Genomic DNA, 23045 nt, shown 5'->3' with positions numbered 1-23045 from the left:
CTTACTGCTGCTGTTTCCCCCACCATCAAAAAGACATGCATGTAAGGGTTAATACGGCTGTCTGTGCCCCTGACCGAGGCAATGGACAGAAGAACTGGAGTTGGTCCCCGGTTGCTGCACGGCAACTGCCCACTGCTCCTAGCTAAACAGTTAGGGTGGGTTAAATGCAGAGCATAATTTCCCTATGGGGATCAGTAGAGCATATCAAAATCTAAAAAAAAAAAAGAAAAGCCGGTGATAATGATATCATACCTGCCTTGCATGACAGCAAAAACTACAAAATTAAGAAGCATGTTGTAAGTAAAAAAAAAAAGAAAGAAAATAAAAACTGAAAGGTGACAACACTACTCATCTCCCCAACATAGAGTTCCACTCCTGAAAGTTTATTTTTACCGAGAAAAAACTGCATGACAGACAATTAGGAACACATAAATATTCCTTTGCCCTTGAACTGAATAAGTCAGCTGCACTTTCAGTTCTGTTTTGCAGCTTTCCATACCAACGCATGGTTTTGATCCTTGGGCATTTTTGTTGGCGGTCTTGACAAGACGGACAGTTCATTTGAATCGTGGTGTTTGAAGGAGTGGCGTTGCTGTGAGTGCCATTGCTGTGCCATTGCTGTGAGTGCTGTCAAGTCCAAGAGGATTATTGTTGCTAATGGCCACAATGCCTCACTCCGAGTCTTTCTGCCCTCAACTTTGTGTCTCAGCCCATCTGTTGGCTCCCTTACCTTTCTCTCTTTTATAGCATAACACGAGCTATCCTGTCATCCCTTGGAACCTGGCCATAAAAATAAATTTGTTGGACCTCCTCTCTTGATGACTGCAACAACACTTAACTATTTCGCACGCCCATGCTGAAAGTAGAGAGCAAGAGGGTGTGTGTGTGTGTGTGTGTGTGTGCGCACACGTAAAGTGCTGTTTTTCCTCTCAGAGGGTATGTGGTAAGCAGGTACTTGTCTTTCCTGCCTTACAAGGCCTGGTGGAAATTGACTTCCACAGCTCCACTATATGGCTTCATTTTACTGGGCCAAAAGATATTGAGTAAACCATAAAATTTGGTAATGGTGTACGCCAAGATAAACAATAGTATATATATACAAAGCCAGTAAAACATTTATTTAGTTAGATGGAGCACAATTAAAATGTTGCGTCCTCCAATTAAATTTGACTGCTGTTCTATAGAGAAGCACCTCCTCAACAAAAAGTCGAGGTGCTGCGATTGATAGTGCTCCTACTAAGACTTATCTAAACGGTCTGGTGTTTTCTCCTCAGTTATAATCTTAAACACTGTCTAAAAAAATAATTTTTGTTACTTGCAGCTCTACATATTAATACAAAATATAGCAATTATCTATCTATCCGTGGGCGGCATGGCTCACGAGGTAGAGCGGGTTGTCTAGTAATCGGGAAGGTCGCTGGTGTGGTCGCTGGTCACTGGTTTGAGAGCATGTTGAAGTGTCTTTGAGCAAGACACTGAACCCTAACTGCTCCCGATGAGCAGGTTGGTGCCTTACATGGCAGCCTCCACCATCCGTGTATGTGGATGTGAGGCATATACTAAAGTGCTTTGAGTGGTCTGTAGTCTAGAAAGCGCAAAATAAATGCAGTGCGTTTACATTTTATCTATCTATCTATCTATCTATCTATCTATCTATCTATCTATCTATCTATCTATCTATCTATCTATCTGTTATCGATTTGTCAGCCATTTAACTAACTGTATGGGAAATTTACTATTAAATATTTGTTATTAAATTGTGAACTGACTGCATTTAGATAGCCCTTTTCTAGTCTACCGACCACTCAAAGCCCTTTCCAATGTACGCCTCACATCCACCCATTCACACACACATTCATACACTGATGGTGGAGGCTGCCATGCAATGTACCCACCTGCTCATCAGGAGCAGCTAGGGGTTAAGTGTCTTCCTCAAGAACACTTCGATACACTCTCTGGAGGAGCCGGGGATCAAACCATCAACCTTCCAATTACTAAATGACCTGGTCTACCTCCTGAGCCATGCCGCCCCCTTGCATATAAACACTTGAGAAGCAACTCCCAATCTTTGTTGAACCATACCCAGTATACAAGGCCGATAGTTGGAGCTTGCAACACATCTTGACGGTTTTCTTCCACTTGTTATTAAGAATAAAGAGGGAGGGGGAGAGCGAGAGAGATAGAGAGAGTGATATTAGACTGCCTTGGTGCAGCCATGTTCCCACATAAACCCAAAGCGCTGATGGGGTGTCTTTTTGAAGCTTCTGGATGCAGCTGGGGAGCAACCTCCATTCCATTAGCAGAGAAGATCAGGCACAGGCAATAGGTTGCTGCTGTGTACTCATTAGGCCGCAGATTTTTCAGATTTTTACACACACACACACACACACACACACACATCCTTAAAACTGCTCTTTCAATTATATTTCCCTTCCTCTCTCTCAAACATTGTCTTTTCTCTTTCTCTCATCCCATTGCAGCCTCCTGAACTCCATCTCTCCCTTTCAGATATCCATCTGTTCAAATGAAATATATTTGGCACCCGGAGAATGCCCCTCAGAAACAAAGGACAATATATCTTACAAATTTAAGCTGTCCGGTAGGTTTCATGTAATATTAATAAAGGGGATGTGGCAGTGGTCGGTGTCAACAATGTTTTACCACAAACAGGTTGAGCATCCCTCAAAAGTGTGGCAGCACCTGCCAACTTCTTGACAGGCTCAGTGCTCGGCCCATCCAAAGACTCATTTACATGTTTCCCAGCAATCGGAAATGACCTGGTCACATCTGGCATGCTTGTTCAATTAATTAATCATGTGTAAGTTTGGCCAACCCCTGGCTTTGCTTATGACTGCCATATTGTTTTGGGGAGAAGCTGTGCATGGTGGTGAGTTAGCAGATGGACAGTGTGGCTTCCTTCTCAAAGGACCTTCCTTTGAAATCCTGTCTGTTTTATGATTGAGATGATAAAGGTGCCATTCCTATGTTACATCAACCATAACTATATAACGTGAGTAACCCGCTAACATACATTTCAGCATCTCTGATATATTCTCTGCACCATTGCACCTTATCACCTCTTATTTCGCCTGTTTATAGTCAATCCTTGTGTGTATATCTGCAGATTGTTGTGTTGTAGGGTTATTCTATGTTAAGTACACTGAGAGAGCCATGAAACCGGAGTAAAATTCCATGTATCTGCAAACCTACATGGCCAATAAACATGATTCTGATTCTGATAACTCATTCCCCTCATATGGTTGGTTTTTAACACAAGTGTGTTTTCTATATCCATCCATCCATCCATTATCCAAACCGCTTATTCTGCTCTCAGGGTTGCGGGGATGCTGGAGCCTATCCCAGCAGTCATTTGGGCAGCAGGCGGGAAGACACCCTGGATGGGCCGCCAGCCTTTCACAGGGCCGACACATTCACACCTAGGGATAATTTAGTAGGGCCGATTCACCTGACCTACATGTCTTTGGACTGTGGGAGGAAACCGGAGCGCCCAGAGGAAACCCACACAGATACAGGGAGAACATGCAAACTCCACACAGAGGATGACCCAGGGTGACCCCCAAGGTTGGAGTACCCCAGGGCTTGAACCCAGGACATTTTTGCTTTGAGGCTGCACCACCATGCTGTCTGTTTTCTATATGATAGCTTTAATTCTAAAATTAGATATTCTACTTAAATCACTCCTATTCTTTCCAAATGGTTTGATAATGAACATTATATATCTATACTACTAGGGATGGGGTGAATGGTGGGAAACAGCCCCCCGAGTGACATAATCACTTGACAGTTACGCCACTTGTGCATACGGGATCTTCTCATAATTTATGCGGGAATGAATGAGCATGTAGGGGATATTTCATAGGCTGTTAAATCAGTTGGACAAAAAAATGTCTTGCTCTTAATTTTCTTTTAATTTATCCATTCATATATATTCAATTCTGCTGTTTATTCTGTCTTAAAATTACTTGTATGCCCCTGCACTTACACTTAGTGATCCGATTGCCAGTTGCAGCCTGTCGCTGTGAGATCGGCCTGGACATGAAGGTAGAATATGAAGCCTTTTTTTTCCCGTATATGGTTCAAGGTCTCATTGCATGCCTGCTGTCAAGATTTAATTTCTCGCGAGCATACTTGAAAAGCCTCCCTGCTCACTTGTGTGCCTGTCAATTAATTTTCAGCTGAATTATTTGTGCATTGTATTTATATTATCAAGAAACAGTTTGAGTCTGTTTTCTTTTTCCAGTGTGATTCCAGTACAAATTTGATTTATGAATGTGGTCAAACTGAAAGGAATTGGAACCAGCACTCATCATATTCCACAATTTGAATACAACATGAAAAGGTGCATGAAATAATACAAATGAATGATTTGAATCTTCTCACTCATATTAGGTTTTGTTAAATCTGTATTTATCTAGGGTCAGTTGGGTAAGCAAAGAAATTTTTTTAAGCAATGCCCTGCTTCAAATTTATACAGTTGCACACATTCACACCTAGAAGCTGCCTCGTACAACTACACTGCCCTACTTTACACCAATGAGTAGATCCCCTGGAGCAGTTTGGGCTTAGGCGCTGTGCTCTAGGGTACTTCAGCAATGAGGGAGCGTAGCGAATCATTCATTCCTGCCCCCAGAGGGAATAAACCAGCGACCTTCTGTTCACAAGCCCGTTCCTCTAACTTGAGGCCACTGCTGGCCTAGGGTTATGTAGTCATATCTACTGGCAACAGTCAAAATATATCCTCTCCATATTTTCTCTGCCTGCAGGGCACAGGAGACATCAAGACCACTGTGTGTTGTCAGATGAGGAGTGTTTGCAAGTTTGGAAAAGGAAAGGCCAAGTGTTAGAGATATGCTTGAATCTGGAAGCCCTTCCACTCTACCCCACCCACCCTCTACCCCACCCACCCACCTCCGGGGCTGCATGCTGATACGGGATCAGGCCCTCCCCTGACTGCGTGTCTGTTTGTCTGTCTGTCTGCTTGGACTTACAAAAGGGCTCTTAATGATTTCCTGTCTGCTGTAAACCACCACCACCACCACTGCCACCTCTTTGTAGCCCTCCTTTATTCCCTCCACATCCCTCCATTTCCCCATTTCCGTCTGCATTTTTCAACAAGTCATCAAGTGGAAGGAGAAAGTGCTGGGGGTTAGTGGGGGAGATACCTCGGGGACCTGCTGGTCACAGGCCTGTCAAACTGACAGACATGTCAATCTCAACCCAGCAGGCGAGTCATTGGCCATGAGAAGTTATAGGGGGGGAAGGGCAGGGCAGGAGTGTAGCGGTGTGGTTGGGGAGTATGCAGTAGTGCAGACATTTCTCCTTTTTCTCCCTGGCTTGTTTTTGTATTCTTAGTCATATATATATATATATAGAGAGAGAGCGTTTTTTTTCTTTTTCGGAAACCGTCAATATCGCTGATAAAAGTGCTCAACAAGGGCGTCCGGGTAGTGTAGCGGTCTATTCCATGGCCTACCAACACAGGAATCTTCGGTTTGAATCACCGTGTTATCTCTGGCTTGGTCAGGCATCTCTACAGACACAATTGGCCATGTCTGCGGGAGGGAAGCCGGATGTGGGTATGTGTCCTGGTCGCTGCACTAGCGCCTCCTCTGGTTGGTCAGGGTGCCTGTTCAGGGGGGAGGGAGAATTGGGGGGGAATAGCGTGATCCTCCCCCTGGTGAAACTCCTCACTGTCAGGTGAAAAGAAGCGGCTGGCGACTCTACATGTATCCAGGGCCGGATTAAATGGATAGATTACACTAGACAGAGCATTTTTTGGGGCCCCCCTCCCCACCCCCAAACAAGCACATTTTGATACTTTGTAAACAAACAACATTACTTTTAACTGCCACATGGTTATTATGGTTAATTAGCTAGGTATATATTTTTTGTTTATTATTATCTATTTATAACTGCTGGGATAGACTCCAAAATCACCACGACCCTGAGAGCAGGATAAGCGGTTCAGATAATGGATGGATGGATTATCTATTTATAGTTTGTTGCTCACAATTTGATAGTCACAAATTTAAAGGGGAAAGTATCGGCCTACATTTATATATCTCATTTATATGCATTTATATTTGTTTGCATCTTACATTTGATTTAATTATTTGTCTTTACATATTCAGATTTGGGTAAGTGGAAAGCGTAGACTACTCACTTTTAGTTGCTTTCTCCTGACTTTTGATAAGGTGATGTCTTCGATGATATCAATCCAGGGAGGTGGTAAATTCGTTCTCAATTGCCAACACTGCAAAAGTGTTCAGTTTCTTGTCCTTCACTGTTGATCTCAGGTACATTTTAATGTGTTTCAGCAAAGAAAACGACCTTTCTCCAGAGCAGTTTGCAATGGGTAATGTCAGATAGATGTGAGGGCAAATGTCCACGTTAGGGAACACATTCTCCAGGCCAAGCTCTCTGAGCTTCTTATACATGCCCATGACTGATTGTTCACCCTTTGCCATTGAGCTGAATTGATAAAACTCTTCCTTAAAGTCATTTTCAAGATCATGTGGGTATATCTCTTTGAGATGTTATGTCGCTGCACGCATTTCTTGGATGTCCATATAATTGACTTTTGTAAGAAATCTGAATTTTTCCTGCACATTTTTGTAGGCGTCGTTGCATCGTCACAGTTCCTGTGCCAGGCAGTCACAGATGACGTGTGTCAATCAAGAATGCATCCCGTCCTGAGCATCTGACGTCTGGAGTTGCCCATTCGCCGAACATTACTTTCCTTACTCGAGTTCTCTTTCTCAAACTTCTAAATGATCAGAACAAAACGGCTTTGAGAGAAATCTGTCTGACCACTGTGTGTATAGAAAGCAGATAGAAAATGAAATAATCATTGTAATCATCTGGGTTGGTGATTTGATTATTGCAGCAAGCAATAATGATCTGCTCAACAGGTTCAAAGAGACCATGAAATCCCAATTCAACATGAAAGATCTGGGGAAAATATACTTCTTGGGCATTCAGTTCGAACAGAAAGGCGAGGAAATCACAATGAATCAGAAAAGGTACATCCTGAAAATGCTTGAACGGTTTGGAATGTCAAACTGTAAACCTAGATATACCCCAAGCGAGCCAAAGATGGAAGGTGACTGTCATGAGGAGGGTGACAGCTGTGAGATTGTTAATCCCAAAGAATATCGTAAGATTGTAGGCAGTCTGATTTATGTCATGACTTGTACCAGACCAAATATTAGCTGGATAGTTAGCAGACTGTCACAAACACTGGCAAAGCCAAAGGCAGGGAACATGGTGGCTGCCAAACATGTCTTGAAATACCTAAAGGGTACAACTGACTATGAATTGTGTTTCAAGAAAATGGATGAGAACTTGAATCTAACAGCAGTCAGTGATTTTGATTGGGCGTCTTATCTAGAAGATAGACATAGCACTACAGGGTACTGTTTTAGCCTGACAAAGCAACGCCCTGCCATTTCCTGGAAGTCTAAGAAACAATCAACAGTGGCACTGTCAACGTGTGAGGCTGAATACATGGTCTAGCAAACACTACTCAGGAAATCATGTATCTAACTCAACTGTTGAATGGCATGGATAATAGAGTGTACAGTTGCACCAAAATCCATGGAGACAATCAGGGGGCCATCGCACCGAGTAAGAACCCAGTGAACAGACAGAGGTCCAAACACATTGAGGTAAAATATCACTTCATTCGTGATGCACTCAGTGAGGGAAAATTAGACATTGTGTACTGCCCATCAGAAGACATGGTCGCAGACATATTGACAAAATCTGTAGCAAAGATTAGAATGGCCAAGTTCAAACGTTTTCTGTTTGGAAATTAAAGTGTTATGGTCATGGTACATGCATGGCTTGAGATGATGAGAACAAGTGGGGGTGTTATGTTATGTGTCCTCATCTATTTTATATATACTATGTATTTTATTATTTTTAAATTGTAGGCTATAATCTCATTTGTTAGAATTATATGCTCCCATATTATATGGTGTACGAACATAGTTTATTGTGCGCATGTATTGTAAACCATACGGTGACGTGCACTCCAGATGACTGTATCCGGTTAGCGGGTTTATTCATTCTGGGTGAACTTAACTTCGTGAAAACATGCCATGGTTACTGAAGCTGTCACAGTGCTATGAGAGAGAAAGAATAAATTGAAAATACATTACATGAAGGTAACTACAGAATGATATTTTATTCATATGGATGACGTAAATGTGTGAAATGTGATGATGGCGAGTGCAGCGACAGAAAATGCAACATCTGTGTTAAGTTCGCGGACGGAAGTCACCGACTTCTCTACTAAACTTGAAATACGTAATAAAATAACAGGAGCGAAGCAGACTTTCACTGTGCTGTGATCCGACTTTATTCCAGAGAGCGTGCACAAAAAACAACCCGGAAACAGTGATGCACAACATATATAAACACTGGCGCCCTCTAACGGCACCTTATGGAAGTGTCCAGAGCAGACGAACACAAAATGCATCACATCTCCTCCCCACTTATTTAGCTTGGAGTTCCCCGAAAAACCTGGATGCCTATTTATATCTCCTGAATAACACCCGAATATCCCTGCAGAACAACACGGAATACTTTAAAACAGATAACAACTCAAAACATCCTATCACTTGCAACAGGACCTGCACATGTTACACAACCTGGGCGAGCGGGGGTAAACTGCCCAACTCACTAACTAACCTAGTGTGGCGAGTGCCCCTTTAACCCAAAGTCCATTATAGATTGAGGTAGTCTGGGGGTTTTCTTTCCCGTGTAGGGTACCTCCTAACAGTCTCTGAGGGAACGGTCTCTGGGGGAGCATCAGCCTCAACTGATATTTCTTTTGGCCCTGAGTTTACTGGCTCCATTTGTGGGACTGAGTGACTTTTTTTGGGGGGGGGGGGGGGTCCTGCCTACCCGCTGGGGGAATTGGCACTGGATCTTTCGTGGGGACAGTAGCTGTTTGCTCCAATGAGGCAGGTTGTGGTGGCTCTCCAGGCGTGAGCATTTCCAGGTCGCAGGCCCTCATCTGGTCTGTGTGGCATTTCCAGTGTAGCCCTGACCCCACATCTACCATGTATGACACTGGCCCGCCTGAGACACCACCACACCTGGCATCCCCAGATGTGAAGTCTTTGTCCTTGGCGAATGGGGCCCTGCGACCCTCCTGGCCTGCCTGTGCCTGACCCACCATGGCCGCCACACTTGGCTTTTGGAGGTCGAAGCGGGAGTGGAGCCGACGGCGAAGGAAAAGCATGGCTGGAGACTCATTCATTGTGGCATGGGGGAGCATTTCTATAGCTGAGCAGGAACAAATCCAGTCGATGTCGCATCATGGTCTGCCCCCTGGAAGCTTTCAATGACCGCTTAAGTGTCTGCACAAAACGTTTTGTCAATCCGTTTGTGGCTGGGTGAAAGGGTGCAGAGCGCAGGTGTTTTACCCCATTTGCTTTGAGAAAATCCTCAAAATCACTCTAGGTGAACTGTGGACCATTGTTATTAACCAAAACCTCAGGCAGGCCATGATGGCTGAACAACCCTATTAAAGCCTGAACAGTCTTTGAGTTTGTGGTGGAATCCATTGGTTCCACTTCCGGCCACTTCGAGTGAGCATCAACCATCACTAGCAACATATGCTCCTCCACTGGCCCAGCAAGATCCACATGTACCCTCTGTCACGGCATGCCTGGCCATGGCCACAAGTGCAGCCGGGAGAGGGCGGGAGACTTCTGTTTGTACTGGCACAAATGACACACTTTGGCCTGCTGTTCAATCTGAGCATCAATCCCCAGCCACCAGAAGTAGCTGCGAGCAACGGCTTTCATTTTAACCACTCCCAGGTGCCCCGCATGCAGCTCTTTCAGCAGTTGTGGTCTCAACTTTGGGGGTACAATAACCCAGTTGCCCCACAGAAGGCACCCTAGAACCACGGTGAGCTCCTCTCTCCTTGAGCAGTAGGGCATCAGTGCATCGTCCCGTTCCTTGACTACTGGAAACTGCCCTGGCAAGACCATGTCCATCACGTGGGAGAGCATTGGGTCATACCTTGTTTCTTTGCGAATATCTGTGCTGCACACAGGCAGGGAGTCCAGGTAGTGTAACAGCTCAGTACCACAGAACCTGGTTTGTCCTTGTCATCCAACTGCGGTGGCAGGCGTGAGAGGCCATCTGCATTTCCATGTTCAGCTGTACTCCTGTATTGGATAGTGTAGTTGTGAGCTGCCAATACAAGGGCCTATTGCTGCAGCCTCACAGCTGCCATAGACGGGATGGCTTTACTGGGGCTCAATATCATCATCAGTGGCTGGTGGTCCATGAGAAGGGTGAAATGGCACCCATACAGATATGCAAAAAAATGTCATATGCCGAATATGATCCCCAAGGCCCCCCATTCAATTTGAGCATAATTTTGCTTAGCTTTGCTCAAGGTTCTGGAGGCAAATGCTATGGGCCTCTCATGACCACCAGGCATCACATGAGAAATCACTGCGCCGACTCCTTACGGCGAGGCATCACATGCCAGTACAATCGGCAGCCGGGGGTCATAATGAGTTAACACTCTCAGAGAGGAGCTGTTCTTTCATCGATCAACGCTTTTTCATGCTCTGGGGACCACTCCCACTGTGCCCCTGCATGCAATAGTTTGTGTAGGGGGCTGAGTGTTGTTGCCATGTTTGGGACGAATCTGCTATAATAATTTATCAGTCCTAGAAAGGAGCGGAGTTGGCTTACATTCATTGGGGCAAGGGCCTCGGCAATAGCCCTGAGATTTTCTGGGGATTTGTGGAGGCCTGTGGCGTCGATGGTGTGTCCCAGATATTCCAGTGTGTTCCAAAAAAACTCACACTTTTTCTTCTGCAAAAGAAGGCAGGCCAAAGTTCTCCAAGCGACTCAGCACTGTCTCCAAGTTTATAGATGATCGGTGTCGTCCCGTCCAGTCACTAGAATGTCATCCAGAAAACAGTACACATTTTGAAGCCCTTGAAGAACTTGGTCTATTACTCTTTGGAAGATCGACGGCGCTGACATTATTCCAAATGGCAGCTGGTTGTAGTGGAACTTTCCCTTGTGTGTGGTGATGGTAAAGTAACTGTGAGAGCCCTCCTGAACCGGCACCTGCAGGTAAGCATGGGAGAGAGACAGTTTGCTGAAACGCTGCCCCCTGTTAGGGAAGCAAACATATCTTCTATCCAGGGAATAGGATAATGTTCAGCACAGGTGGCGGGGTTGACAGTTACCTTAAAATCCCCGCAGATGCGTACACCACCCTTTTTCTTCATGATCGGCGCAATGGGGTGGCCCACTCACTGTACAGCACTGGGGAAATAATGCCTAGTTGTTGCAGGAGCTCCGGTTCTGCTACCACTTTGGGCCTGAGTGCATATAGGACCACACGAGCCTGACAGAACTTCGGTTGATGTTCTGGCTTCAGTGCCAGTGCTACTTCACAGCCCTTCAGAGTTCCCAGTTCATCTTTGAATACATCTGCATGTCGGTGTAGCATGGCTTCCAGCATATGTCCCCGCATGTGATGTATGGATCTGACAGTTTCTATTGCTCTCCAGTGTAGTCTCAATCTTCTCAGCCACTCCCTCCCGAAAAGGGGTGGTGCATCACCTTTCACCACATATAGGGGGAGTCCTGCTCTTTGTTTGTTTATCTGCACCCTAACTTTCATGACCCCAACATTAGGGATCACTTAACCTAAGTAGGCTTTCAGCAGGATGTGGGTGTGGCGCAGGGGAACGTGGCTGAATTTTGCTTCGTACAACTCTTCTGAAATAACAGCGACCGCTGCACCAGTGTCTAGTTCCATCTCTGTTGTTAGCCGCTCTACTTTTGGCCTGACCCACAGTACTGAATAAGCTGAATTGTGCTGCTGTATGACATTTTCACTCACAGCTTTATCTACCTTGTGCAGGGCTAATTCAGCATCTGAGTCCGCATCAGTGTCACTCGGCTTGGCACTGGTGTCCAATTTCTTTTAACTGTCTCTTGGAACGATCTTTCCCTTTCTGCCCTTTTTTTCCACATTGTGTTACCTGCCTTATTTCCCTGCTTGCTGTCTCTACATGGGCATGAAATGTGGCCTTTCTTACTGCAGCGGTGGCAGAGCTGGTCTTTGTAGAAACAGTCACTTTCGGTATGATTTGTCCTGCCACATCGAGTGCATCTCCTCCCCGGATTGACTGGAAGAGATATGGCATTCACTTTGAAGGAGCCGCTGAGCTGCTGGGACTCCCTTGCCACCGTCTCCATAGAGACGGCGATTTCCACTGCTCTCTAGTAGGTGAGGGCAGGCTTCATTAACAGCTTCTTCTGAATGGACTCACTGTTGAGGCCACAAACAAACCTGTTCCTCAGAGCATCATGTAAATAAGCCCCAAACTCAGTGCTCCGACAGTTTTTTTTTAGATCAGCAATACACTGTGCTATTGTTTCCCCCTCCACTTGGTTCCTATTGTGAAAGCGGTATCTCTCGGCGATCACAATGGGCTTCAAGGAGAAATGGGCCTGCAATACAGCCACAGTCTGATCATATGTTTTCCCTCCTGGCTTGTCTGGGGCAAATAAGCTGCACAACAGTCCATAAGTTGTCGGCCCGAACACACTTAAAAAAGAACCTGACAGCTTCCTCTCCCCCTCAATCCTATTTGCCAGCACAAAATGCTCAAACCTCTCCACATATGTTGACCACTGCTCCACCACCTCATCAAAGGCATCAATATGCCTAATGATCCCCGCCATCTCTTCTTTGAAGTGACACTGGCACTGCTAACTAGCAACTAACACTGTTAACCTAGCCACACATTGTTAATGCGGATTCTTCGTTACCACAGCGTTGCAGGGAACGCTAGGTGTACCGTACTCATCGCCAATTTGTTAAGTTTGCGGACGGAAGTCACCAACTTCTGTGTACTAAACTTGAAATACGTAATAAAATAACAGGAGCGAAGCAGACTTTCACTGTGCTGTGATCTGACTTTATTCCAGAGAGAGAGTGCTAAAAAAACAACAACCCGGAAACAGTGATTGACAACATATATAAACACTGGCGCCCTCTAACAGCACCCTAGGGAAGTGACCAGAGCAGACAGACACGAAATACATCACACTCTGACATTGAACCACGAACCAAAGTCATGCTTCTCTGTAGTGAAACTAGCTTGTTTTGCTATGCTTTCTTCCTCCATTGTCCATCGTTGTTCGTGGTGCTTTTGTGTCGTTGTAAAAGAATCGTCCTCCTCGAAGTTGCAACATGCTGCTGCTCTGCTGCTAACGTCACCATCATCAGATAGGCCTACTGCAGGCTCACCCGCCTTGGATGTCGAGTCTTCGGGTGCAGAGGGTCGTGCAGCCGGTGATTGAGGCTGGCTTTCTGTGGATTTTGATATTGGGCTAGGCCCCGAGAGGAACTTTTGCAAAGCCACTGTCTGTCGTTTTCTTTCTTCCTCTTCATTTTTCTTTTTTTCCTTTTTTTTTTTTGCTTCACCCAAAATCATTGCTGCTGAGAGGCTACTGCTAACATACGAGCATGGTCTGTGTACTGACTAACCGGAAAGACTTTTTCGCGCACATAGCAAGGTGCTTAACGTTGGGTAATGATAAAAAAAAATCACACACCCCTGGTGGTGAAGTAAGCCGTGCACGGTGCGCATATCTCATGCAACGAACGGAGACAAACACGCACACACACGGAAACACATGTCACACGTAGAAGAGGCTGTGCCACTTAAAAACGACATTGAAATAAATTTGTAGATTGATTTTTTTTTTTATCCGAAATTATTGTAAAATATTTTATGTTAAATATTTTTAATGTAGACCTAAAGTTGATGTTTTTATCCTTCTATCTGGGCCCCCCTGTGGCAGTTAGACTCTAGGCAGCTGCCTAGTTTGTCTATGCCTAGATCTGGCCCTGCATGTATTGGAGGAGAGATGTGGTAGTCTGCAGCCCTCCCCGGATCGGCAGAGGGGGTGGAGCAGCGACCGGGACGGCTCGAAAGAGTGGGATCAAATCAAATCAAATCAATTTTATTTGTATAGCCCAATATCACAAATTACAAATTTGTCTCAGTGGGCTTAACAGCAACACAACATCCTGTCCTTAGACCCTCTCATCAGATAAGGAAAAACTCCCTAAAAACCCCTTTAACAGGGAGAAAAAATAGGAAGAAACCTCAGGGAGAGCAACAGAGGAGGGATCTCTCTCCCAAGACGGAAAGCATGCAATGGATGTTGTGTTCACGCAATTTACATAATACAACATTGAAAGAGGATAACAGAATTATAATGGACATAAAATGTATGAAGAACATGATGCACAGGACGCCAAGCAGTGTCCACATGCCAACGGAGCAGTCCAGGACCCAAGCCACGTGACCAGCATCATCATGTAATAATAAAAACTTAGGTGAGGAGGGGAAGGGCAGGCAGCATCCAAATGGCGGCCACCATCACCACGGAGACCTGGGAGGAGAACCAACTGCACATCCTTTCAAGAGAGACTCACATGACACCATTCAAACACAGAAAAAGAGAAAGGAGAAGACATCATTCAGAGAGAGAGAAAAGACATGTTAGAGAAGAGAGCAGTTTGCAATAGTCATTAACCATAATCAATTAAGTCATCAATTTGTCATAATCTATACTCGATAATCTCGTCGGCAGAACAGTGGTTGGTAAATTCACTGAGACAGAAAACCAACCCGCCATCCAGTACAGGTTGTGAAGCACTCAACTTAAAGGCAACTAATTGTAAACTAAGGCAAAAAGATGAGTTTTAAGTTTGGATGTAAAGGACTCAACAGACTCCGATTGTCTGATGGCAGCAGGCAGTTTATTCCACAAAAATGGAGCCCGATAGGAAAAGGCCCTGCCACCAGCTGACTTCTTTTTAACTTTGGGTACACACGAAGTGCTCGAGATGGTGTGTAAGGTTTAAGGAGATCAGACAGGTAGGATGGAGCAAGCCCATTTAGGATTTCATAAGTCAGCAGAAGCACCTTGTATTCTGATCTAACATGGATAGGAAGCTAATGAAGGGAGGCAAGAATTGGTGTAATATGGTCAAATTTCCTAGTTTTAGTTAGGATTCTAGCAGCAGCATTCTGAACCATCTGAAGACATTTAGTACTAGAATGTGGCGGACCTGAGAACAGAACATTACAGTAATCAAGTCTGGATGAAACAAATACATGTATTAGAATCTCTGCGTCAGCCATGGAGAGAAAAGACCGAATTTTAGCTATGTTACGTAAATGAAAAAAGGCCGTCTTGGTGATGTCTTTAATGTGCTTATCAAAGGAAAGGCTGGGATCAAACGTAACACCAAGATTTTTGGCTGCCGCACTTTGTGAAACCACAGAGTTGTCGATTGTTATCGTTACTTGATCAAATTGGTGTCTGTGTCTAGCAGGGCCAATGACTAGCATCTCAGTTTTATCTGAATTTAAAAGCAGAAAGTTAAGTGACATCCAGTTTTTCACAGTAGCCAAGCAGGCCTCTAAGTTCGTGATTTGAGTATGATCATCAACCCTTATAGGCACATACAGCTGAGTATCATCAGCCTAGCAATGGAAATTTATTCCATAACTGCGTATAATTTGGCCAAGAGGTGTAATGTAAAGAGAGAAAAGTAGAGGGCCAAGTACTGAGCCCTGTGGCAAACCATATTTAATGTCAGAAAATGTTGATATAATATTATTATAGCGGACACAATGTGTTCTTTCAGATAAGTAGGACTTAAGCCAAGAGAGCGCTAAACCAGAGACACCAAAATTACAATTTAATCTATCCAAAAGTATACAGGGATCAATGGTGTCAAAGCCTGCACTGAGGTCCAGTAGTAGAAGCACAGAAGTGGAATCAGAGTTGATCGCCAGTAGAAGATCATTTACCACTCTGGTCAGAGCAGTTTCAGTGGAGTGACAGGGCCTGAAAGCCAACTGAAAAGGTTCATAGAGAACGTTTTCTTTTATATGGGTCAAAAGTTGTTGATACACAACTCTCGCTAGTACTTAAGAGAAGAATGGAAGATTAGAGACTGGCCGATAGTTATTAACAGACCCTGGATCAAGGTGCGGTTTTTTAAGTAGAGGTTTAACCACAGTTGTCTTAAAACTGCTGGGAACAATGCCAGTAGTAAGAAATAAATTAACGATGTCTAGCATTGTAGGTCCAAGAAAAGGCCAGAGGTCTTTAAAAAGTTTTGCTGGTAAGGGATCAAGTAGGCAAGTAGTTGGTTTAGAAGCTGACACGAACTTAGTCAAAGTATTAAGTGAGATAGCCTCAAAAGCTGTAATAACTGGAACTGACAGTGACTCATTGTGTAGATATGAATTTAGTATGACAGGATCTGCAGGAGTAGATGGAGTTGAAGAACTAATTTTGTTTAAGATCTCCTCAACCTTATTGCAGAAAAAATCCAGAAATTCATGGGCTGTGAATGGTGAGCAGCTAATAGACGACTGCTTTTTAGTAAGTTTAGATAGTGTCAAAGAGAAATCTGGGGTTATGTTTATTAATATTTATTAAGTGAGAGAGATACGATGTTTTTGCAGTAGATAAAGCATGCTTGTATTTCAATAAACACTCGTGCCACGATAGGTAAAAAGTTTCCAATTTTGATTTTTCGTCATTTACGTTACAGTCTCCTGCAGGTCCACTTAAGAGTACGTGTCTCATCATTAAACCAGGGTGTAGGCCTCTTTAGTCGCCTAGCTCTGGTAGTGAGAGGTGCAACTGAATCGAGGAGACTAGAGAGGGCCACATTTAAGTCACTAGTGAAATTTTCAACAGAGTCATTTACCACAGTGAAAGGAGCCAAGACTTCAGGCAGCTGCTGGCCAAATGCAGCTACAGTGGAGGGACCAATATGGCGAGTGGCAATTTCATCTGTGCTGACATTAACTGGACAGGCCAATAATGATTCAAATTTGATGAGAAAATGATCAGACACAGCAGATGTGGTTGGTAAGAGATTCAGATCAGAAACAGCTATTCCTTTAGGTAAAACCAAATCAAGGGTGTTACCACTGTAATGAGTCGGCTCTTGAACAAACTGAGTGAACCCAAAAGTATCAACTAGTGCCAGAAAGGCTTTACTTAGATGATTGGCCAGGTACGACTGGGGAGAACAAGGGGGGAAAAGTGCTCAACAAATGAGCGGAATATTAAGATAGATGTAGGAAAAAAATACTTTAATACACAGGTGTATTAAAGTTTTTTTTCCTTACATCTATCTTTATATATATATATATACACACACACTCACACATTTGTGTTGTTAACATTGTGTGTTCATATATATATACACTACCGTTCAAAAGTTTGGGATCACCCAAACAATTTTGTGTTTTCCATGAAAAGTCACACTTATTCACCACCATATGTTGTGAAATGAATAGAAAATAGAGTCAAGACATTGACAAGGTTAGAAATAATGATTTGTATTTGAAATAAGATTTTTTTTACATCAAACTTTGCTTTCGTCAAAGAATCCTCCATTTGCAGCAATTACAGCATTGCAGACCTTTGGCATTCTAGCTGTTAATTTGTTGAGGTAATCTGGAGAAATTGCACCCCACGCTTCCAGAAGCAGCTCCCACAAGTTGGATTGGTTGGATGGGCACTTCTTGCGTACCATACGGTCAAGCTGCTCCCACAACAGCTCAATGGGGTTCAGATCTGGTGACTGCGCTGGCCACTCCATCACCAATAGAATACCAGCTGCCTGCTTCTGCTCTAAATAGTTCTTGCACAATTTGGAGGTGTGTTTAGGGTCATTGTCCTGTTGTAGGATGAAATTGGCTCCAATCAAGCGCTGTCCACTGGGTATGGCATGGCGTTGCAAAATGGAGTGATAGCCTTCCTTATTCAGAATCCCTTTTACCCTGTACAAATCTCCCACCTTACCAGCACCAAAGCAACCCCAGACCATCACATTACCTCCACCATGCTTAACAGATGGCGTCAGGCATTCTTCCAGCATCTTTTCATTTGTTCTGCGTCTCACAAACGTTCTTCTTTGTGATCCAAACACCTCAAACTTGGATTCATCCGTCCACCACACTTTTTTTCCAGTCTTCCTCTGTCCAATGTCTGTGTTCTTTTGCCCATCTTAATCTTTTTCTTTTATTGGTCAGTCTCAGATATGGCTTTTTCTTTGCCACTCTGCCCTGAAGCCCAGAATCCCGCAGCCGCCTCTTCACTGTAGATGTTGACACTGGTGTTTTGCGGGTACTATTTAATGAAGATGCCAGTTGGGGACCTGTGAGGCGTCTGTTTCTCAAACTAGAGACTCTAATGTACTTATCTTCTTGCTCAGTTGTGCAACGCGGCCTCCCACTTCTTTTTCTACTCTGGTTAGAGCCTGTTTGTGCTGTCCTCTGAAGGGAGTAGTACACACCGGTGTAGGAAATCTTCAATTTCTTAGCAATTTCTCGCATGGAATAGCCTTCATTTCTAAAAACAAGAATAGACTGTCGAGTTTCAGATGAAAGTTCTCTTTTTCTGGCCATTTTGAGCGTTTAATTGACCCCACAAATGTGATGCTCCAGAAACTCAATCTGCTCAAAGAAGTGCCCATCCAACCAATCCAACTTGTGGGAGCTGCTTCTGGAAGCGTGGGGTGCAATTTCTCCAGATTACCTCAACAAATTAACAGCTAGAATGCCAAAGGTCTGCAATGCTGTAATTGCTGCAAATGGAGGATTCTTTGACGAAAGCAAAGTTTGATGTAAAAAAAATCTTATTTCAAATACAAATCATTTCTAACCTTGTCAATGTCTTGACTCTATTTTCTATTCATTTCACAACATATGGTGGTGAATAAGTGTGACTTTTCATGGAAAAGACAAAATTGTTTGGGTGATCCCAAACTTTTGAACGGTAGTGTATATATATATATATATATATATATATATATATATATATATATATATATATATATACAGTATCTAAATCTATACAGTAGTGCAATTGTATATATAAAATAAGATAAAGCTATGATAGTGGGAATGAGTAGATACAAACAGTAAAAATATAAACAGAGTATAATACAATAATTTGTTTAACTGTTCTGTAAGGAGTGCTCTGAAAGGCGCCGTGAATAAAATCTATTATTATTATTATTATTATTATTATTTCTTTCACATTTCCTGTTTTACATCCTGTAGAGCCGGGTCCAAGCTATGGACCTGAGGCACTATAGGTCAGATGTCACTTGATTGATAGTACTCGTCGTAATATGTGGGCTGTTCCGAGTACGGCGATCTTCTGGACTACACAGATGTTGGTGTTGCCTGGGATACGGTTGGTGAACTTTTCCATTCCCTTCTTCATGAGTCCTAGAGCTCCGATGACCACTGGTGTTGTTTCGACTTCATTCCCCACATCCTGTTGATTTCAATTTCCAGGTCTTGGTACTTGGTCAGCTTCTCTGTGACTTTCACTGAGGTGTTTTTTTTTCGGATGGTATTGCCATGTCGATGAGCATGCACCTCTTTTACTTCCTGTCTATGATAATGATGTCGGGCTTGATGGCTTTTGTCTCTCTGTCAGTGTGGACGGGCATGTTCCAGAGGATGGTGACATCAGTGTTTTCAGTGACCGTTTTTGACTGATGTTTGTACCACTCTCAGTCATCTTGATCTTGTAACTCCTGCAGCTCTTCCAGTGCAGATATGCTGCTGCCTTTTGCCTGTATATGTACTCGGTCTTTGCCAGTTCCGGGCAGCCTGAGACAATGTGGTCGATGGTTTCTTCGTACATTCCACAGATTCTGCATTTTGGGTCTGTTCCATCTTTGATGATGCGATGGTGATAGGATCTGGTTGCCAGGCTCTGGTCTTGTGCAGCGATTATCAGGCCCTCCATCTCTGCTTTCAACCCTGAGCTCCTCAGCCCCTGGCATGTCTTTTGTTGGTCCATGTCTGCGTCTTTCATTCTTTTTGGGTATTTCCCATGCATTGCTTTGTCCTCCCATGTTTTTTGCAGTTGCAAAAAACCTGATCATGCTAGCCTGAAATACCAGCTTAAATATATTTATTATTATTATTATTATTATTATTGTTGTTACAGTGTATACAGAGTGGCGGCCTGTCCAGGGTGTCTCCCCGCCTGCCACCCAATCACTGCTGGGATAGGCTCCAGCATCCGCGATCATGAGAGCAGGATAAGTGGTTCAGAAAATGGATGGATGGATGCACATTATAGTGTGCAGAGTTTTGTGTGTCCAGTGTAACAGACAACAGATGGGCAGTGCAAAAAGGTATGCATATAGAAATATGGTTTTAAGAGTCCAGGGTGGGGGTGGAGGGTGTTTGGTTGGTGTTATGTCCTTGGTGAAGGAGGGTGGGGGGGGTAATATAGTGGACCAGACTTTAGCAGGGTAACAGCAACAGGGAAAAAGTTGTTTCTGAGCCTACTGGTGTTGGAGCAGAGGCTCCTGTAGCCTTCTAGATGGGAGGAGGGTAAACAGTCTGTGGTTTGGGTGAGAGGTGTCCTTGATGATGCCTCACATCCCCTGCCAACAATATGTGTGTTGGAGGTCCTCAATGGAGGGGAGCTGGGTGCCAGTGATGTACTGGGCAGTTTTCACCATCTGTTGCAAGACCTCCTGGTCAGAGACAGAGCAGCTGCTGTACCACGCTGAGAAGCAGTTGACGAGGATGCTCTCAATGGTACAGTAGTGAAGGTTCACCAGAATCCAGGGAGAAGGGTGAGCATTCTTCACTCTTCTCAGGAAGAAAGGTTGCTACTATTCGGGGCGGAATAGTTGATACTCCAAGATAGGTCCTCGGAGATATGGACACCCAGGAACTTGAAGCTGCACACACTGTACCTCAGTCCCATTGATGTAAACGGAGGTGTGGTCACAGCCTTTATCTCTCCTGTAGTCCACAATGAGCTCCTTGGTCTTCTCAGTGTTGAAGGTCAGTTTTGTTTTTGTTTTTTGTTTTTTGGCACACCACACAGCCAGGTGCCAAACCTTTTTCCTGTTGGCTGACTCGTCTTCTGCGAACGTGGTTATGGTATTGGAACCATGCACAGGAACACAGTTGTTGGTGAAAAGAGTAGAGGAAAAGGCTCAGCACATCTAGCCCTCTGGGACACCAATGCTCAGTGTCAGGGTGGAGGAGGTGTGGCAGTCTAACCTGACAGACTGTGGTCTGATGATCAGGAAATCTAGGCTCCAGTTGCAGAGTGAAGTGCTGATACCAAGGTCATGGAGTTTGGTGACCAGCTAGGAGGGGATGATGGTGTTGAATGCTGGGCTGAAGTTGACGAAAACATTGTTACATATATATTATTCTTTTCCAGTTGAGTCAAAGCAGAGTGTAATGCCGAGAAGATGGCGTTCTCGACCAATTGAGGTGGTAAACAAATTAGCAGAAAAACAGCAGTAATGAATATTAAGAATATCTCTCTATGTTTTTTGGAAGTAAAAAAAAATCTGTTATATAGGCGTATGATGCTAGGTTGAATATGAAGTCCATTAATTGGTGCCTTGGATTCCTGATTTCTTAGGAATTGAGGCTTATGCTACCATTACTTTCAGTAGGTCACTGAACCTGAGTGTCAGTGCCATGGATCAAATATAAAAGGCAAGAAAGAGCAAGAGAGCAGAAGGAGGTGTGAGAGTGGAAGTAAGGGTAAAGAAAGTCAGAACAGTGATGGTGATGGAGTTTGATAATGCTGATGGAGGGTGGCAGCGAACGAGAAAGGATTTTGACATGATTTGATTTGATTGACAAATATAAAAACATTCATGCAACTGAGTGCCTAGGCATTTGAAAATGTCTCCAAGCAAGAAGGATTAAGTACATTTCATCCTATAAATCACTATGGTCCCTTTTTGAAAAGATGTATAGAGGGATGTTATGTTTTATGATCTTTCCACCCAGTTGGGTTTATTGGATTTGTTTCTCTGTTATTAACATAGAAGGTTTGCACATAATTGATATAATTTGACATGGTGAGCTGCTTTCATGTGACACACTAAACTTAACAGCTACTACTACTACTTTCGGCTGCTCCTGTTAGGGGTCGCCACAGCGGATCATCCGTTTCCATTTCTTCCTGTCTTCTGCGTCTTCCTCTGTCACACCAGCCACCTGCAAACTTCCCTCACCACATCCATAAACCTCCTCTTTGGCCTTCCTCTTCTCCTCTTCCCTGGCAGCTCCATTTTCAGCATCCTTCTCCCAATATAGTCAGTATCTCTCCTCCACACATGTCCAAGCCATCTCAATCTTGCCTCTCTTGCTTTGTCTCCAAACCGTCCAACCTGAGCGGTCCCTCTAATATAATCGTTCCTAATCCTGTCCTTCTTCGTTACTCCCAGTGAAAATCTTAGCATCTTCGACTCTGCCACCTCCAGCTCCGCCTCCTGTCTTTTCGTCAGTGCCACTGTCTCCAAACCATATAACATAGCTGGTCTCACAACCATCTTGTAAACTATCCCTTTAACCCTTGCTGGTACCCTTCTGTCACAAATCACTCCTGACACACTTCTCCACCCACTCCACCCTGCCTGCACTCTCTTTTTCACCTCTCTACTGCACTCCCCGTTACTTTGGACGGTTGACCCCAAGTATTTAAACTTAAATTCCTTTGTCACCTCCACTCCTTGCATCCTCACCATTCCACTGTCCTCTCTCTCATTCACGCATAGGTATTCCGTCTTGCTCCTACTGACTTTCATTCCTCTTCTCTCCAGTGCATACCTCCACCTCTCCAGGCTCTCCTCAACCTGCACCCTACTCTCGCTACAGATCACAATGTCATCCGCGAACATCATCTTCCATGGAGACTCCTGTCTGATCTTGTCCGTCAGCCTGTCCATCACCATTGCAAACAAGAAAGGGCTCAGAGCCGATCCTTGATGTAATCCGACTCCACCTTGAACCCATCTGTCATTCCAACCGCACACCTCACCATTGTCACACTTCCCTCATACGTATCCTGCACCACTCCTACATACTTCTCTGCAACTCCTGACTTCCTCATACAATACCACACCTCCT

Source organism: Lampris incognitus, chromosome 3 (genome assembly GCF_029633865.1).
Source record: "Lampris incognitus isolate fLamInc1 chromosome 3, fLamInc1.hap2, whole genome shotgun sequence".
NCBI lineage: Eukaryota > Metazoa > Chordata > Actinopteri > Lampriformes > Lampridae > Lampris > Lampris incognitus.
The sequence above is the reverse complement of the archived record's forward strand: the minus strand, read 5'-3'. Positions refer to the sequence as shown.